Source organism: Hermetia illucens, chromosome 2, assembly GCF_905115235.1.
Source record: "Hermetia illucens chromosome 2, iHerIll2.2.curated.20191125, whole genome shotgun sequence".
Classification (NCBI taxonomy): domain Eukaryota; kingdom Metazoa; phylum Arthropoda; class Insecta; order Diptera; family Stratiomyidae; genus Hermetia; species Hermetia illucens.
The window spans coordinates 162859940-162878689 of NC_051850.1; the positions used below are offsets into that span (position 1 = coordinate 162859940).

Here is an 18750-nt window from a genome sequence, read left to right on the forward strand (position 1 = left end):
AGCTCATCCGGAGCTGATTCAAAGTTCAAAAAGCATTGTCGCAACTTCAAAAATCGATCAAACCCTACAATTCGCAAGTGCAAAGCTAATGAATTGAGCCTGAATAGCAGCCACCAGATAATTTATAAACTAGAAAGGCATCGTAAAAAGATACACCTACTGCATCAGCATCCTTATCAATTGGAACTTATTCACTATAAACTGCTTGAGCCGAGACCAGCAGCCTTCCAGACGGCGGTGGCCTCCGACCCTGACCCGTCCACCACAACCTACCCAGCCGGAATTTGTCCACAACCAGGCGGCCATAGTATCGCTAATATATTTTGTCGTTATATAGCCTGCGGAATCGTCAATCCTCTTGAAAGGGGTCAAAAATTCCTCGGAGTATTCTTCTCTCAACAGCCGATAAGTGTTCGTAATTTTTCTTGCTAAGGACCCTATGGTAAGAGGTTCCTAGCGAGCTAGTTTTTCTAAGCTGAAATAAGTTCCGTTGGCTGTCAACAACCCTGTGTGGAATTCACCGTCAGGGCCTTCTTTGGTCGTGATTTTCGACCTTAGATAGAAGAAATAATCAACGGTTTTAAAGTTATATTCTCCTATCTTTATCTTCCTCAATTGATAAGCGCTGTTTTTTGTCGTTTCGACGCTGACGCTGGCACCATATATTTCGTCTTCGCCGCATGCTGGAACTGGATGAAGGTAGATTGTACATATCGGGTTATTCTTTTCCTGATGCAGACATCATCAGTATAAGCCAGTAGCTAGATGAACTTGAAGAAAATGTTACCTCTAACAATTATATCAGGACCAGGTTCTGTCATAACAGATTCAAGCAATTCAGCCGATTCGTCCGCAAACATCATCTACATTTAACACATTATCAGAAAAACTGAATGAAACCAAAAGACTGTTTTTTGATTAGGGTCAACTTTATTGTATTTACACGCAGATATCGATATCTCGGGAGCCAGTTGCTCCATTCCTCAGCACTTGCAGTCTTCATCAAATGACGTCAAAGGGTTTGAAGTCAATAGTCAGCTGTTTAGATCTTCCATCAGCTAGAAAGTCCGCGCCAAACTCTCTGCTACGTTCCTCTGGGTTTCCATTGCAATTGTGTACTACGCGTAATCGTTAGTTTGCCTGATGAACCATATATTTTCGGAAATTTCTCGTGAAATTTCACGGTATAGGACTATTGCTGGACGTTATGGCCAGGTGCGCTGTCTTGACCTGAGAGTCGGTTTCTCACAGGATTCTAACTGCAAGATTCCGATCAAGATCAAGGAGCAGGATCGGGAATATGGGGGGAGGACCCTTTGAGCACTTCCATGCCTCACGTGTCATTGTACTAAAATTCACGTGTCCTTTCCGGGACATGGGTCCGCACCGGATCCTGAAAAACAAACTCAAAGGGGATTCACTGGCCCCTATTGAATGACCAACATGCGGGCTAAACCTGAAATTGATAAAAAAATAAATAAATGAATAAAATACGCCTCGACCGCATGGATGGAGCCTAGCCCGATTGCGCGATCGAAAGGGCTGATCCCCGATGAATCGCATCCGCGATCGATATTCCTCCTACCTCAAATGTATGATGAGGACCGGCCTTCGAAGTTCCCAAACTGCATGCTCTAGAATCTGTTCTTAATTCACTTGTTGTTTGTTTTCGTCTTGAAAATCGGAAATCTAGGCGTTAAATAATCATAAGATTCATAAAAAAGATAATCAAATTGGCTTCTATCCAGTAAATTGGCTATTTATATATTGGAAGGATTCATTAGGTGGCCACTTTACCAAATGTAACAGAACAGTATGCTCTCGAGAAGGATTTACTAATTGAAGTCGTCCAAAGCCCGAACCGAAACCAGTTGCAGCTCTCACAAAACCAAAATCTCTATTGTCCATTGTCTCTTATTAGATTTGTATCCATCGCCACATACACACAAAAGTTCCTAATCTTTAGCGGGCAAAAACGCTCACTTTTTCATGAAAATTCCGTCGAACTATTAATACTATCGTCAATTTAATGTTTTTTTTTCTCAATTCCCGATCTTTTGGACGTTTTTGATTCTATTCTATTAGAATGCAGACAATCTCCCAAAACTTTACCCCGACTAAAACCAAAATGACCCCTTTCCGCACTTAAGCAAAGACAAAAAATCAAGAAGACTTTACATCGAAAAATCCCATTTCATGCAAGATTTATTCACTCCCAAAATAGAGGTATATCACACCCAAAAAGGTATTTGGCCACACAAAGAGTTTTTCTTGGCAGTCCATATGATGCTGGCGTCCATCCAACAATTTATCAAAACCGCTTCTCCGAATTTCCTATCTTTCTGCTGACCAAAAACGAACTCCCGTGTTCAGATGTTCTGCTGTCTCTCAATCAGTCGTTCTCGGTCCCGCTCATCCCTTAAACTTAGAAGTTCATGCCGGCTCAGCGAAAACAACAACGCCCATGCCTCGCTCAGAAACAAGTGAACGGTGTGATAATGAAATTAATAGAATTACTCATTTTAAAAGTTGATGAAGTTGAAAGTTAAAATTGGAATTCAGGGATGAGAATTGATTAATTGAAAGGAGTAAATTGGGAAAACTAAGGAGTGTTAGGACGGGAGAAGACAGAGGAATATTACATATTATTGAATGCATTCTCCTGTCAGATTGTCTCTGGACAAGGGAAGAAAATATTGTGAATGTCCCAAAGCCGCGGCCACTACAAGTACTATGCAACAACGAAGACTTCCGATATAGTGGAGAAGGATGCTTTCTGCCAGCAATTACATGCAGGTCAGGAGACGCTTAGATGGTCAAGCTGTCGCTCGACTGTGGGAGATCAAACGGTAGATTGTCCCAAAGAGGCGACATAAAATCTGGCTGACTGAGTAATCATAGAAATAGATCGATGAACGAAAGGGACTGAAGGCTCTATTGACAGCTGCGGGCGCTAACGAGCGTGACTCGCGAGAAGTTCAACGCAGTGTGTGCCTCAGGAAAGGGAATTTATTATTACATTGACCAAGGAAGTGGGAGATACTACAAATAGCAACGATAGTCGAAAGTCTTTCGATGTTCCTGTGGGGGACATTAACGGTTGACTACTTACCCAGGACAACGAGCAGCTGAAGTAGTGGGAAGAATAATTCTCCACGGTTCTTAACCGTATGACATTCGGTGAAATGTCGCTTCTTGAAGATGAAATCGCTAGTCACTGACGCTGATGGTTTTCCCGCAGAGTTATTTATCGCTACACCAGCAGTTACTGCAGATCTGCTACGTCCACTCGTACAGAAATTTTGGAAATTGAGAACCTTTCCCAAATTCACAAATTCCGCTGAAGCTGTTTTCCCGATCGCGTTGTTATTTATCGTCAGCATATTTTCGTATCTCTGTTAGTTCCTGAATGGAGAGTTTTCAGACCTCCATTCTCATTCTGGTGCTGTGTGAAGGAGCGCCAGTCCGTTTTCCTGTGATTCCTAATTATTCTTTCCACTTTCACGTAGCCCTCAATGTTGAGTCTCTTTATTCTGTGTTCCGAAACCCTCTTATTCTTCACCAGCTCGTTCATAAGAGTGTTTCTTAGAATTATGGGTAGTATCTCTTGCTTGGTACTTGCCACAAATTCATTAAATATTTCTGACTTATCAATACCAATAATTGTTGGCGCAACAATCCACATTGGATCAGGGACTTGAAATATGCTAGAGTACTGCATTCAAGATCGTAACGGTATAACTACAATACATTGTAGGAGGCAAATGCGGTCATCATTGCGTTCGCCCAAGATTACTACCCTGATTTGACTCAGGTACCCATTCACAACTGAGTATCCCGCGGGAACGACTGTCTCTCGAACTTTCCCCCGGCAGCCAGCAAGACTTGGGCAGCGCAAGGTCTCCACTCAGGAAATCTGAACATGCTTACTCCCCCTCTTGCAAACCGCCAATCTGCTTCCGGTACACGCAGTTTTCTTGAGCGGGTACTAATCCAACGTTATCCTTCTAAATTGCCCTTGCAATTACTGCAAATGCAGCTTTTGTAAGATGGAGGTTCACGTGGGCTATGATAGTGATAGCCGTTAGCGACATTAGTGCTTGGCGCTCCAGTGCCGGACTAGCATCCTCCTCCTCCAACGTGGAACACTTCCTTGCGTTTCGCTCTCCAACTTGAGTCATAGAAGGTCTTGGCTGTTCAGTTTCTCCTCTTCTGTGAGCTGTAGGTACACCTCCCTGCTCAGTCCTGCGCTTTCAACCTCAATGTCCTCACCGATTCCTTAGGGGATTTGTCCGAATTATCTCCCTTTAGTTACTCATGTGTACATACACAAGTATGTTGCAAACTTCCATTTGATAAGGCAATTATGGCGTTTAATTGCCTCCAGGGATCGGTCATTTACCAGGATCGTGATGAGTTTGCTTTGCCATTCACTTGCTTCTAAAAAGTCTCCCTAATCGCGTGTCTAAATCTATATTTTGAGTGATTAGGAGACGCAAACGCTTCTCCACTACAACCGCTTTCGCAATTTAGAGGCTACAGTCCTTAGCCACCTAGACCTAGTCGAAAACGTATGCCGATAAACACGGGCACCTTATTCCATCCCTCATACAACTCCATGACGGTGAGATCATCGATGCTTTCTACTTCGCTAATATTGTCGGTATTATAGCCAGTTCTTGTGGGCTAATCTTTGTTTGTCCTCAGCCTTCTTAAGGGCATCTCCCTGTTTCAGGTCTTGTTTCAGAACATGATGCTGAGATAAATGCGAGGGGTACGATCCACTTTAAATCCGCTTAACTACTGGCCTAAACTGACGATATCGACATCATGGGAAGAATGACCCGAGACGTACAAACTGCCTTCATCCAGATCGAGGAGGCGGCGCAAGATCTTGGGCTGCACATCAATGAAGGCAAGACAAAGTATATGGTGGCAACGTCAGTACCAAAAACCAACTAACCAACAACATTAAGCCGCACTGGTCAAACGGGAAGAATAAAGATAGGAGACTACAACTTTGAGACAGTTGATAATTTCTCCTATCTAGGGTCGAAAATCACAACCGATAACAGCTACGATGATGAAATCCACGCACGGTTGTTGTCAGCCAACAGAGCCTATTTCAGCTTACAAAAACAGTTACACTCGAAACGTCTCACGATAGGGCCAAAGCTCTTACTGTACAAGACTATGATCTTGCCAGTCCTCATGTATTCCTCGGAGACTTGAGTTGTTAGCAAGAAAAATTGCGAACTCTTGGCCGCGTTCGAGAGAAGAATCCTCCGAAGAATTTTTGGCCCCCTACATGAAGATGGACGATTCCGTAGACTACACAATGACGAAATCTATGAGCGATACCATGACCGTCCGGTTGTGGATAAAATCCGGCTCAATAGGTTACGGTGGGCGGGTCACTTAATCCGTATGGATGAGGATGATCCCACCCGGAAAGTCTATAAGGGAAATATCTATGGTAAGAAAAGAAGATGAGGCAGACCCTGCCTGAGATTGAGCGATTGCGTAGGTCAGGACGCCAGACAGCTTTTAGGGACATCGAATTGGTGGACCTCGGCGCAAAACCGGGATGCCTAGAGTTCCTTATTAAGGCAGGCTTAGACCGGATACCGGTTGTTGTGCCGTTGATGATGATGCGCTAAGTGCGTTCCCATGAATGTGACACTCAGAACTTTCAGCAAGAATGAAGTCAAGCTGATCTGTCTGAAGTTCTTTAGATTTGAATAGTCATTTTTCCCAGGGTTATGTAAGAAGAAGACTACCTTAACATCCTCCCAAGAGGAGGGCACGTATCCCAGAACAAGACATCCTCGAAAAATATTCCTTAGCAGTTCCTCTAAGTTTTCTATACCCTCCTTTCGCGATGTCCCAATGTGCGGAAACAGTCAATTCTTTTCGTCCAACTTCTGAGACCTGTTCTCCCGGGTGGTGTACGTCCAAGAGAGAGTATAGGCTCAATTCTGGAGTTCGTGAAAGCATCATTCAGTATTCTAAGAGAGTCCAACTTGGCCGGCTCATTCTCATTAAAGACTCTGCACAGTCTGGAAGTCTCCCTTTCACTTTCCAGTTCCTTACAGATGTTCTAAAGGAGTCTCGTTTTGAACGTTTTAGGAGCCTCTTATATGAGCTGCGGGAGTTTAACCAGTCTTCATTCTTATTACTTTTGCAATCACGATTTAGAAGTCGTCTGGTTGCTGCCTTGGTCACGCCTTTACAGTTCCACCATGGGACCATTTTATCGCGTTTTTCTCGGGAAATAGGACAACCATCTTCAAAGCATTCTAAAAATATACGATTCAGAGTTTCCAATTGATCTTCTATCGCCAAAGGAGTCTATATTGTCAAGAACTCCATTGAACTTTGTCTAATCCGCTTTCCTAGAATTCCTTCCTTGTATTACAGACTGTTCGCCTGCAATGGTCAGACTAAATTCTAAATTCAACGGTGTACTGAGAATGAGAATTCCTCTATCACTCTCTAATCAACTCTAACCACTTTAAAGTGGAGATTGCTAGGTCAATTACTTTGCTTCTTCTTAGCCTCGCAGACTAGTTAAAGTGATAAAATCAAACAGCTTCTCACCTCTTCTCACCTCTAGGATTGCATATGCTGCTGTCTTAACAAATATGCAAAACTTTCGCATCACAATCTATTAAGAGTTCAAGGCCAATTGATTCTGCATACACTACCAGATACCTTAGTTCTTGCGTTGGCAGAGGACACAAAGGGTCATAGGGTAAGTAAGCAAAGGCAATTGTGACGTCACCATCAACCTGATATTGTAAGTTGACCACGACTAGGTCCTCGGAACAGAATTGTCTCAGCATGGTTGCTTCTAATAACTTTGACAGCAGGACGCAGGCCCTCTATCTCGAGGATCTCTCATCGAAGAAGTTCCTAATTCCCTTAATCCCCTTGACTGGTCGAATACTGTTAAAACGAACCCATGGCTCTTGGACCAGTAATATATATGGACATCTGAGTGAAATTATGCGGTGTTTCCAACGATTAAGGGCAAACTTGTTAGCACTGATGAAGGGAACAAGTGGTTCCCGAAATATCGGTATTTGCAAGAATAGATATATTCACACCAACGAAAAAGAAACAACAAGTTTTTATTATTTCAATATATAGAGAGTCCTGCGATTTTGCCAGTCTTGCTGCAGTAGACATAAGTGTAGTCTAATACGCAAACCGCTGAATGTACAGCGTGGATCTCATTGCAGTTACCAGCTTGTCCTCACTTTCCACCGAAAATTCCGCTTTCTTGCATCCCATTTCTCTGGGTATCGACGCACTTAGAAGTGTAACAACATTCATGTCCTCATTCCCAAGAAACTTTGCGCTCTTTCGCAGTACCTTCCATTGTCGTCGGCTGGGAACCCTCCCAGGTTTAAGATGTCACATCCTAAAATTAGACCAGTTGCGTCAACATCACTCTTCCCTTTGATCTGCTTTTCCTCGTAGAGGCGGAGGAAATGGTTCTGACGGAGAAGCCTGTAGCCCCCTCTCCTTTTCGGCTGTAGTTTCCTTCTGCCGACCCTTGCTTTCGCGGTTTTTGGAAGAGTTGGGCCGTAGTCAGGATTGTAGTTCCTCTCATTAAGGGAATTGCTGTACTATCCTGTACTGATGTGGAAAGCTTGTCTTCCACAGATTTCTCCGTGGCGGAACATGCGTTTGGTGAGGTCTCCAAAATCGTTGCCTCGCTCATGACCTAATTTCTCAAAGGCGCTGGTGGATTCGAAGAATGTGACTTCTTACAACTTGAAGAGTTACAATTCTTTGTTTCCATCTTCATGTGTTTTTGGACACCCTTAGTATAGTACTGAACTACCACAAGCTCCTCCACCACAATAAGGTGGTGTTCGAAGGGGATATCAAAGAGCGTACTCGTGACGGAAATGACGCTTCTAATTTGCTTTCCTCATTGGCTGTCGACTTTGCATAAACAGTACCTTACCTTAAAAGGTAATAAATGCAGTAATATGCATTTGAGAAAAAGTCTTCATCTACCCAGCATCGTATTGCTAACCAGGAAGTCAAATATGTACCAAAAATTCAAAAACTTTTATTGATTTAGCCGGAATCAATTCCGCAACGCTTAAGACAACGAAATGTCTCAGCACTTTCCCAATATTTATGAAATTGAGGTTGAGCACGCAAATATTTCATTTCATTGTTTTAAAATGTCATTTAACCTTACAAACAATATGCATTAACTGCGTCCATATTCACTGGCCATTATTGGAATGGTCTTTTGAAATTTTCTAGATATTCTCGCTAATTCTATGATTTTGTTCCCAAAAGAAATTTGTTGGATTGTAAAATTTCGGGTGTACATTTTTCCACTTAGCAAATTGTAAAATATCAATTGCAGGTGTAATAAAATGCCCAATTGTAATGTCTCTTTTCTCAATGAAAGCTTCGGTTTTCGCAATAGAATAAAATCAGTTGAAAACTCTTATCTTATTTCAGTACCAACGCAGTTTCCCAGTGAAATCTTTTCATCAAGAAAACCGTAGTTCATTCACATCCGATTTAGAAGTGTAACCGTGGAATTTTCTCTGAAAACATCATCTCAAAAAGGTAAGTTCTAGTGAAATCATATAAGTCACGGTTGCCATTGACACTGAATACTAGAATTAATCGTGAAATAATTCAATCTGATTTGAATCGCAAATGATCAGCGTGATCAGAAATTCCCAAAAAGGATATCCCAATTTAGGAAAGTGTTTTCCAAAACCGTCTCATTGCCAGGCGTGTGTGCTGAAGAACAGTCGCGTATTTGCGCCTTGAAATCTTCAACATAAACATGTGCTCGAAGCAACATAATCTTGTTAATGACCTGATTTTCATTAGTGAATCCAAGGAGACAAAAAATTTCACCATTTCGCTATCTTATTTTGGCTAACGCTGGAATATTTCATAAATCTATCTTCATTTTATTGTATCTATTTTGCTAAAAAACCCGCGAATTGAGTAAGTCTAGTTTCGCAAACGACGGAAATTTCATCTGGTGTTGTATACCTGCATATTCTATCTTGTTGGGCATAATTTATGTTAATCTTTGATCGCATGCATTCCAAAGGGAATGATGCGAGTTGCTGGGAATGCGGAACATACATATGCGAGCCAATTATTTTGATTTAATCACTCTAATTAAATTATTTGAATCACGTCAACCTGTGGCGATTTTCGTTGCCAACAAAACAATGGCAAAAAGTGATTCACACTACAATTGATCATATTCGCCTCAACTGCGCTGTGGTGTCCCTGCTTCGAATCGCAACCGAGTTAACACCCACTTATTATATTCATATGTAGGCATATGTAAATATACAGGTAGATTCCTCCCAATTACGCGTTTATTTGTTTACTCTGCGCTGTTTGGACGACTTAATATCCGGAAAGTAAATGTGGGTTCTCCAGCTGTACTTTCTGACGCTTCGTGATTGAAAGTTTTTCATTTACGTTAGCGTTACTACTCTTGAACTCAAAACTGCTCAGCTGGATTTTAAATATGCAAGACACAGAAAAAATGCTTTTGTTGAATAGTTAACGTCAGTTACATGCTCCTGCATACGCGCATAAAAACTAATTGTAATGGTCAGTGGTTGGACTGCACCGAAGAACTTCCACGTTGCGCACGCTATGGTCAGTTGAACCCAGAAGAAGCATTTTTCCCAGGAGTACTTGTTTTTTCGAATTTCAATTATCATTGAATCGCAATTTGAATAAATGATTTGCTGCACTAGTTTTCATCCAAATATGAAATTCTCGATTCACATGCCACCTTTGTACATATATATATATACTCCATGTGAGGAACAGTGGTGGATCATCATCGCCAATCGGAGAAAAAAATGTACAATAGGAAACATAAATTCACACATCCTGTCTGCAACCGAAAACAAAAGATACTAATACTGTAATGGAGGAGGTAAAGATCATCCTCAAAGAGCCAGTGACCGGGGTGACATTGTCTTCCAATGTAACTTTCCGCCTGAGTTGGATGTGTTTACCTTTTGCCTTTTTGGTATTAACACTACTTTCAGTAACCGATAGTTAAATTTTGTGCACATCTCATTAAACCATTATGCGAGGGGGGGGAGAAGGCTCTTGTTTCCAGCCTAAAGCCCATGTGCTCTCTAGAAATCCGGGATATTGACTGCCCCACAGAAAAGGTCGAAGTAGAGGAGGCGCTAAAGCGTGAATGTCCAGAGTTAACTAATGCCCGGGTAGGTACCATCTCTGTAAATGGTCGAGGCCAAAAGCTCGCCGTGGTTGACGTCCCCGAGCAATATGCGAGGAAAGTCCTTAGCAGCGGGAGAATCAAAATCGGATAGGTTTTATGCAGGGTGCGAATGCGAATAGTCCCCACCAAATGCTACAGGTGTCTGGACTATGGACACACGTCAGCAGCTTGTAAGGGTCCGGACAGGAGGACAGCATGCCGGAGATGCGACAAAGTGGGTCATCAAGCGAAGACCTGAAATGGAAGCGAGAATTGCGTTCTCTGCAGGGATCGTGACGCGAGGCCGGGGGAACGTGTTTGTCTGGATCCGGTGTTTAGGGATAACGTTTTTTAGTGTTTACCTGACACCAAACGAATAGATTCCGGACTTTCGACGCCGGCTTGATGATTGGAGGACGCCGTTTCGAGCACGGAAGAACGAATCCTGGTAGGCGGTGATTTTAATGTCAAGGCTCTTGAATGGGGCATGCCTCGGTCAGACTCCAGAGGGGAACGGATTCTGGAAATGGCGGCGAGAACCGGGCTCGTAGTTTTAAAAACCGGATCCACGCCAACGTTTTGGCACCGAGCCTGTGAAGGAAGCATTCCTGACATCACTTTTGCATTGAAATCTCTGGCCGCATCGGTGGACGGGTGGCGAGTCCTAGAACACTTCTTGGCAAGTGATCACCAATAGATCGCGTTCGAAGTGGTTGACGTTACTTACCGGCCAGCACCAACGCGACACTCCCGCTGCCTGTGGAATGTCGCGAGGGTGAACAGCGGAAAGTTCGTCGAAGCTCTTGGAGCAGGCAGGGCCGCCCTGTAAGGCACTTCGGGGGTGGTAGTATCGCAGCTGACACCGTCGTAAATTCAGTGATGAACCTGATAACGACGACGTGTGAGGCATCCATGCCCCGGAGGTGCCCGAGGAACGACAAACCTTCTATGAACTGATGGACGGCAGAAATTGCCGACCTACGGCGGGAGTGTCATAAGCTCCGCCGTTTGGCACAACATTGGCACGCCAACGAGGAGGCATGTGCCATAAAAGCGCAGTATAGACCAGCAAAAAGGAGCAAAAGCAAAGCTCGTGGCTGGCAGAACCTTGTTAACGAGGTGAATGAGGACCCGTGGGGACTTGGCTATACGCTTGTCACCCGGAAAATCAGGACTCTGCGGAAGCCCTGCATACTAAGTACCGTATAGATGGACCGCATTGCGCGGGCATTGTTCCCCAGACACCCTGTACGGGTTGATGGAAATAGCGCGGTAAGCGTCGAGGATTGCCTCCTTTTCACAGTGAGGGGGCTCGAGGAAGCGGTTCTCACTACGAAAAACAGGAAGAAGCGAGCGCCTGATGGCATCCCGGCAGAAATTTACAGAAATTTACGGCCAGAGTTGCTGCTTGAAGTATTCAACGCCTGCTTGAAGGAGGGCATTTTTCCTTGTCGCTGGAAAGTGACCAGACTCGCGTTGATCAGTAAGGGTAAAGGAGACCCGGAGTTCCCGTCTGCATACCGACCGCTGTGTATGCTTGACACGGCCGGAAAAGTGCTCGAGAAGCTTTTCAGGAGTAGACTCGCTGAAGCGATCCGTGCTGCCGGGGACTTATTCCCAAGGCATTTCGGGTTCAGAACATGGAAATCTACAGTGGATGCTGTTGTGGAGGTCGTAGATGCGATTCACCGAGCCGAGGCACACAGCTGCCGATCTCGACGGATAGTGCTCCTCATAACGCTTGATGTCAGAAATGCCTTCAATTCCGTAAGATGGACAGATATGCTAGGCACACTAGAGAACTCATTTCACGTGCCAAGCTATCTCTTGCGGATATTGAGGGATTATTTGAAAGACCGCTCCCTGCTCTATGAGACGCTAGAGGGCTAAAGAAAAATGGAAATCATGTCGGGAGTCGCACAGGGATCCATCCTAGGGCCGAACCTCTGGAACGCTTCCTACGATAGTCTGCTGAGACTCGAAACGTCCGAAGAGTCGCACTTGGTCGGTTATGCAGACGACGTTGCGGCACTTATTGCCGGACGCACTGTTGAACAGGCGCAAAGTAGACTTAGCATATTGATGCGACGGGTAAGCGGATGGATGACTGCTCACGGTTTCAGCCTTGGGCTGGGAAAACCCGAAGTAGTCATCTTGACCAGAAAGAGAATCCCGACCCTGCGTTCCATATCGATTGGCAAGTTGACTATAGAGTCAAAACCATTGGCTAAATACCTTGGTTGAATGCTCGACTCGAACATGAGCTTCTTCGAGCAAATCAAAGCAGCAGCGGACAGGGCAGCAGCTGGAGTCGCTGCCAGGAGTCAGCTAATGGCGAATGTTGGGGGCCCTATATCAACTAGGAGACGCCTCCTTATGGGAGCAACGCAGTCGGTTCTGCTCTATGGTGGGGAGGTATGGGCTGATGCCCTTGACAAGGAGGTGAATCGTAAACGCCTTTCTCAAACGTAGAAACGGGGGCTTTGCGAGTGGGGTCTGCTTATCGCACAGTCTTCGAACCGGCTGTGACGGTGATGGCGGGAGTGATCCCCGTTGCCTTCCTTGACAAGGAGCGCAAAGTTATCTACCGCCATAAGGGCGAAAACTTAAGAGAGGTGGTTGCCCGTGAAGAACATCAACGCACCCTAACGGCGTGGCAACTTTCTTGGCAAAATGAGCCAAGGGGCAGATAGACTGCGTGGCTCATCGACAAATTGACCCGTGGTTGAACAGAACGCACGGTGAGATTGATTATTTCCTTACCCAACTTCTAAGTGGTTAGAGCACAAAGCTGTCGTACGGAAGATCGCGGTTCAAATCTCGCTGGTGGCAGTAATGATTTGTATCGTGATTTGACGTCGGATATCAGTCGACTCAGCTGTCAATGAGTACCTGCGTCAAATCAGGGTAATAATCTCGGGCGAGCGTAATGCTGACCACATTGCCTCCTACAGTATTCTGTAGTGTACCGTTACGGTCTTGAATGAAGTGCTCTAATACACTTGAAAGCGCTGATCCAATATGGGTTGTTGTACCATTTACTCATTGCTTCAGTAGTACTTAGGCAACAAAGTCTCTGAATTTGCGTTAGCAGCTTCTTGCTGTTAGCAAAGTTCAGTGTTGGCCACCAGACGATGTATGCATACATCAAAATGGGTTTTATTGTGGACGTATACATCCAGTATATCCGTTTTGGTGAAAGTCCCCAGGTCTTGCCTATCGCATTCCTACAGCACCAGAGCAATCTCCAGGATTTCCGAGATTGTTCCAGGAAATGGTGCTCCCACGTTAACTTGGAGTCGAAATGTACTCCTAAATACTTGACTGTTTATGCCAGCCAGATTTCCGCCCCTGCTAAGGTGGGTAGCGTATAGCTGCCCCACCTGACGTTCATATTGAACAGAACTAGTCCAGTCTTCCTAGCGTTCACCTTGAGTCCATTGCGGAGGCACCAACTGTGGTTTCATGCAGAGTTGCATTCAAGCGTTCACATACTATGCCCGCAAACTTGCCGGTTATTATTACGGCTAGATCGTCCGCAAATACTTGCGCGAAGACTTTTTTGTCTTCCAGGAGCCACAGCATGGTATCCATTACCAAGAGCCATAACAGTGGAGGGAGAACCCCTCGCTGTGGGCAGTCCCTAAGACATCCTGCTTCAATAGACTTCTGGCGACCAATATGTGGATTTTTCACCACTCTAGCATGTGAAGGATCCAACTGATTATTAGCAGTTCGATTCCATGCTGTCTTGCCGCATCACAAATTGCGGCGAATAAGGCATAATTGAAGGCACCTTCGCTGTCCATGAATGCGCCTAAGGCGTATTCTTTTTCGAACATCATCTTTCAATTTTTGCTATAAGTTCATGGAGTGCTGTCTCCGTAGATTTGTCTTTCTGGTAGGCGTGTTGCTTATGGTGAAGTGCCACTGAGGAATATGTGTATCCCTTATGAATCGATATACTAGTCTTTCTAGTACTTTTAGTAGAAAGGACGTTAAACTGATCGGTCGGAAGCTTTTTACGTCTGTGTAGGTGGGTTTCCCTGGTTTGGGAATGAATAACACTTTCACATCACGCCATTTAATTGGAATATAATCGTGTGATAGGTATGCGCGATATATATTCCGAATATGTAGACCCAGGGCATCCATTCCCTCTATTGCTAGCGTAGGAATGATCCCATCCGGACCTGCAGACTTGTATCTATGGAACGAGTTAAATGCTATTGACACTACTTTGCACGCCAGATTGCACTCTCGGTTGAGGGCTGCATGCAACTGTTGGCCCAGAGATAAGATTTTAGATGCTGCAAATGGTTTGCCGTTTCTTCATCGCTTTCTGTGTACCTCCCGTTCTGTAAACGTAAATAACCCAGTTTCTGGGTACGTTCTTTAACCATAATCCGTTTCAGGTTTGAGGTTGCCTCAAGAGAGTTAGTCTTTTCGCAAAAGTGTCCCCATGATGATCGTTTAGTCGATCCTATGCTCTTCTTTAGAGCCTTCTGTGCCTCTTTATAGCGATTCCAGCGGCTGAATCACCCTTCAGAGCGTGACTGAGGAGTATTTTTGTCGTTGTCCTCTGTTTTGTCAAATCCGAGTTCCACCATGGTGTTATACCCTTCTTTGGCATCTTTAGTGGACAGCTTTCTTCGAAAGCTTCTCTCATGCTAGTTGTGATCATCTGTGTGTGATATCGTTTGATACTCTCCACTCTCCGATCAGAGCCGCGATGTCAGGAGATGCCACCGTGATGTCGATTACCTCTCGCCTGACGACGTTGAAGAAAGTGGGTTCATTACCCAAATTAAGGATATGCAAATCGGTTTCTACTAGATATTCCAGTAGTTTTGATCCTTTTACATTGATGTTGGAACTTCCCCAGCATATGTGGTGCGCGTTGACATCACATCCTGCTATTACCCCCATACCTCGACTTTTGGCATATTGGATAGCTCTGATGAATTTTCCACTGGGAACGTCTTCTGCGTCATAGGGGAAATATCCATCTCTTTATCTCTTTGTTGACCGCTGGATTTATACCGTTGCGAAAGAAATGTAAGAAGATTTGCAATTTCCTCTCTGTACCTTCAGCAGTTCGAGCTAGGAGAGATACTTTAGAACCTCGTGTTCCAGCAACCTGTACAGATATTAGTGGAGGAATAATGCAAGTAGTTTAATCACCAGTAAAATCTCTTTAATTATAAATAAACTTATTTTGCCTCCTCCCACTTCCTAAAAATTTCCTCCAGAGTTAGGTGGAAATCTTAAAAAGACGCTGCTGTGCCAGTTTGTAACAGTGGGTGGCATTCTTGCCCACTAAAACCACCCCCAGTTCTCCGCTCATATCCAGCGGGACCACCGAGAAGTATTACTTCGCAAGTAGCCCTCTGGTTTACACCAAGACAACAAGGGCACGCATCCGTCGCGCTTTACGGAGTCGTTTCAGTTCCTGCAGCTTTTCCTGTACTGCAGTTACAGTTGCATTTACCGCACTCCAATTTGCTGCGGACCTCAGCACCTCCTCCATGAAATTATGGGGTCCGATAACTGAGTTAAGGGCGTCGTTTAACATCCTCTTTTCATTCGCGAATCTCGAACAGTGGAACACAACATGCTCCGGGTGCTCGAGTGTAGCGACACATTCGGGACAGAACGGGGACTCATCCAATCCCAAGCAATGCAAGTCCTTTCCTTCAGTGTATGGGTCCAGCGACCTTTTTGGAATTATCCCACCGTTGCTGCCATCTCTTGTACAGCTCCTTACTAGTATTCACAAAAGGAGAAAACTGGGTGGACTTTGTCTCCCTGACATGAGGGGAACTACCCTTCAACTCTCCGAACAAGTAAAATATCTGGGAGTCACTCTAGATCTGCATGTTCGTTTATGCAACCCTAGTGTGGTGGGTTAAGGTGAGACAAAAAGGTTTTCGCCATAAACTGGCCGCATTGCAAGGAACTGTGTGTCTGGGTATCACTGCTGCCATGAGGACGACATCCGGCGTAGGTCAAAATGCATTACTTGGATTTGTTGATCAGAGCACTGTAATAACAGCACCTCAACAACGTATGTGGGGGGCACAGAGCTTTGGAAGAGTTACTGGGAGTACTGAATCCAGTTCTTACAATGCCTTCCGATTCTCGTGTCCCCATACGCCTGTTTGGTAGAAGATATGAAGTTACTCTGAAGCGTAGAGAGAACTGGGAAGTCCAAGAAGAATGCGTGGCTAAGTCTGTCTTCAAAAACTGAGAAGAAGCTTTCACAATGATAGGTGGCAGAGCCTAAATGCTGCTCGATACGCCAAACTTGTCCTGCCGGAACCGAACTGCGTACCGCAAAGTTTATCCTGTCGAAAAACAGGAGGACTTGCAGGTGTATTGTGGGCATTCTGAAAGGCCATAATTCACTAGCTGGGCATATGTTCAGAATAGGAATTACTGAAGATGATGCGTGTCCCTCCTGTAATGAGGAAGTGGAATCCACGGAGCATTTCTTATGTGAATGCCCCGCCTATGGACGCATCAAGCATCAGATCTTTGGTGCCGATGTTCTCCAATTGCGATGGGTAGCATCAGATCCACTAACGGAAATCCTGGGATACGTTAACGAATCCGCAATATTCCGTTAGACGGGGGTGGCAAGTACAATGGGCCAATACGGCCTGAGTGCTCAGAAGCTGTAGCTTCTCCGCCACCACACACACAATCCTTATTTTTCTTCCCACTTCGTGGTAGATAGGGTGGTTTATAATCCCAATATAGTGAACGCTTTAATCCTAGCTTTTGCAAGAATTGTCTTAAATTTCCTACACTATACGATTGACCATTAGTTTCAACGCTGAAACCTGGGGAAATGGTGTGATTCTGACGGTCATAAATAACAAAATGCAATAAAACAAATGAAATCGGGGAAATCAACAGGACCTGACGACATCGCATCTGAGCTCTGGAAAGCGAAGAGCTGGGACCCAACACTGTGGCTCAGTGAATTCTTTAACCGGGTTATTCAGGAAGGAAGAAGACCATCTGACTGGCAAGAAAGTGCCACTGTTCCAATATGGAAAAAGAAAGGTAGTCCAGCGGTATGTTCAAATTACCGTCCGATCCGGTTACTTTTCCATACCATGAAGATTTTTGAACGCATTCTTGACAACCGTATTCGCGAAATCGTTGAAATAACCGTGAATCAAGCCGGATTTGTCAAGAACTGCGGAACTACTGACGCAATACACGCTGCGCGGTTACTCATGGAGGAACACTGTGAGAAGCATCGCCCTCTTTACAGTGCCTTTCTGGATCTAGAGAAAGCGTTTGACCGTGTACCACACGAACTCATCTGGTATCCTTTACGACAACACTTCGTGCCAGAAGAACTCGTGCGCCGGGTTCAATTGCTCTACCACGATCCGAAAAGTAAAGTTCGAAGTATGGCGGGTGTATCAAAACCGCTTCGTGTCTCTGTTGGTGTTCATCAAGGAAGCGCCCTCTCACCACTCCTCTTTGCTCTTGTTATGGACACCGTCACACGGGATATCCAACGTCCAGCGCCCTACACACTGCTTTATGCAGATGATGTTTTCCTAGCATCTGATAGCAAAAATGATCTCGAGCAACTTGTTCAAAAATGCAATGATCGCCTCATGCAACACGGTCTCAGATTGAATTTAAACAAAACTGAATTTTTGACGACCGATCCCCATGAAACAGGCACAATCACTGTCAGCGGCAGTGATCTGCCCAGAACTGAGCGATTTAAATACCTCGGGTCAACGCTATCAGCCAATGGAGAACTGCGTTATGAAATTGCTTCACGCATTAACGCAACCTGGATGAAGTGGCGTTCCACAACTGGTGTTCTTTGTGATCGACGTATCAAAGAACGTATCAAATCTAAAATTTATCGCAATATCGTCCATCCAGTCACTCTCTATGGTTCTGAGTGTTGGCCGACCATAAAAGACAATGAACGGCGTCTTGCAGTAATGGAGACAAAGATGCTACGTTGGACTAATGGCGTGACACGTTTAGATCACATCCGAAATGAGTATATCTGCGATCGTTATGGGGTTGCACCGATCGTGGAAAAGTTGCGAGAGAAGCGTCTTCGATGGTATGGTCACCCAATTCGTGCAAACGAGAATTCACTTGCCAAGATTGGTCTGAACATCGAAGTCGATGGTAAACGACCAAAAGGCAGACCTAAGCAACGGTGGCTTGATACGCTGGATGGGGATTTGAAAGCTCGAGATTGCACCCAGATTAGGCATTCGATAGAGCCAAATGGCGAAGGCGATCACGACGAGCCGACCCCGCTTGTGAACGGGACAAAGGCTGAAGAAAAAGAAAAGACGAAAGATAACGATTTGACCGAAGTTAAACCTCCTTCAAATGAAATTTCACCCAAACATATAAGGACTCTCTAATATTGCGCGGATCACTCAGCTAATCGTTCCTTGGAACTAATAAGATTGGATAGGATTGTCTCAACGTAAATACTT

At 44.7% G+C, this 18750-nt stretch overlaps 1 protein-coding gene across 1 annotated transcript in view; it reads left to right on the forward strand.

Annotated features, from left to right (window-relative positions):
* The first annotated feature begins 8519 nt into the window (after positions 1-8519).
* The window catches only part of LOC119649474, an 82638-nt gene continuing 72407 nt past the window's right edge, over positions 8520-18750 (forward strand). Inside the window, exon 1 of the mRNA XM_038051634.1 lies at positions 8520-8604. The gene's annotated coding sequence lies outside the window, so the exon portion shown is untranslated. The remainder of the gene's footprint in view (positions 8605-18750) is intronic.